The sequence below is a fragment of the Rattus norvegicus genome, chromosome 15, assembly GCF_036323735.1.
Source record: "Rattus norvegicus strain BN/NHsdMcwi chromosome 15, GRCr8, whole genome shotgun sequence".
Taxonomy (NCBI): Eukaryota; Metazoa; Chordata; class Mammalia; order Rodentia; family Muridae; genus Rattus; species Rattus norvegicus.
The window spans coordinates 70356837-70358684 of record NC_086033.1 but is presented as its reverse complement, the minus strand read 5'-3'; the positions used below and the strand labels follow the sequence as shown (position 1 = coordinate 70358684).

General features: G+C 44.9%; 1 pseudogene; it reads right to left on the bottom strand.

The window, feature by feature from the left end:
- Nucleotides 1-276: 276 nt before the first annotated feature.
- Nucleotides 277-1264, bottom strand: Rpsa-ps1 (ribosomal protein SA, pseudogene 1; annotated as a pseudogene).
- Nucleotides 1265-1848: the final 584 nt, after the last annotated feature.

Here is a 1848-nt window from a genome sequence, read left to right as displayed (position 1 = left end):
CAGTTGGATGCAGAAGCATCATAAATTCAAGTTCACTATTAGCTACATAATGAATTCATTGTCATCCTGAGGCACATGAGACCCCATTTTAAAATAAAATGCGACTGGTACCCTGTATTGAAAATTCACATTTAAATGTAAAAAAGTACTTATGTCATTCATATTAAATGTCAATACATATAAAGGGTAGCACAATAACTATTCATTCAATGATGTTTCCCATCTTTGTTATTACTGCTCATCTGAAAAATATACAAACAATACTTTTTCTTTGTTTTTACTTATGCTTCTATGTAAAGATTTTACTTTTAACTAACAGATGTTGGTGTAACTGTATATTCTTTTTTTCTTTTTCAGCTTTTAGGAACTTTATTTTCCATCCACCCTTTTCCCCTTTGCTCAGATGTCTACAGAGTGGCTCATGACCACTCAGTGGTGGCTCCAACCCACTCAGTAGTCTGCGCTGTGAGAGCTGCTGAGCAGTCCTCAGTGCTGGCCGCATACTCCATTTTTCCATGGAAAACTGCTGGATGGGCACAGCAGGCACCAACACACCCTCAGACCAGTCGGCCACCTCAGACTAAACAGCAGTGAACTCAGGCGTTGGTGAGGTCCATTCGCCCTGGAATTCAAACTTGATCACAGCCTTCTCAGCAGCAGCCTGCTCCTCCTCAATCACCTCTGGGTTTCTGTAGAAGTAAAGATCAGGCATAACCACCCATGGGTGCTCAGAGGTACTTCGCATGCAGAGTACTTCCCAGGCCAGCATCTACCACATCAGACCGACTGAGTGAGCTCCCTTGTTGTTGCCCGGGGTGGCAATGTCCATATAGCACAGGAGAGAATGAATCTGTGTTACACGGAGCAATGGTGGGCAGGTTGACATAAGAGGCCTCTGCGAGGGGCTGGTGGTCAGCCTTGAAATCAGTCACCAGTAGAAGCCGTGGCTCCCTGAAGGCTGCTAGATCTGGTTAGTGAAGGTCCCAGGTGTGAAGCAGCCAGCGATTGGAGTGGCTCCTGTGGCAGCAGCAAACTTCAGCACAGCTCTCTGGCCTGAAGGAGATGATGCTGACATGAGCAGGGTTCTCAATGGCAGCAATAGTGCGAATGGTGAGCAACAGCTTCTCGCAGGTCCTCTTCAGGTTGATGATGTAGATACCGTCACTTATCCTTTTGTAAATGTACTGCTCCACTGAAAGTCAAGACTGGTGCCACCTAAGTACGTTCCTGCAGCAAGGGATTTGAGGACATCCTCCTCCTTCATCTGTAGGATGTCAAGGGCACTGTTTAAGTTTCCCTTTTAAGTTACAATGGGAACAAAGAATAATGTCATTTGGACCCAACCCCAGGTAGCACAGAAAGCTTTAAACTGAAAAAGTTAACATTGGATCAAAAAAATTTATGTGATAAACCTCAGAACTCCATCAGTATTGTTAAGTCTCTGCATGCAATGATCAGGCCACTGCTAGCAATTCAGGTGACAAGATACTTGGTGCTGAGTACGAAAATCAGGTGGCCTGAACGGGGATGACTCCAGAGAAGGTATTACTTGGTTGGAGGAAGTGTGACAGTCAGAGCAGGCTTAGCGCTCTCCTATGCTCAGACTCCAACAAATCTTATGCTGTCTTCAAATAAAAATGTACAACTCGCACCATTTCCAGCACCGTGTCTGCCTGCAAACTGCCATGCTTCCCGCCATGATGACAACCGACTAACGCTCGCTCTGCAACTGTAATCCAACCCCAAATAAATGTCTTCCTTTATAAGAGCTGAAAATGGGGTACAGAGCTAAACAAAGGATTCTCAACCGAGGATTATCAAATGGCTGAGAAGCACTAAAGAAATATC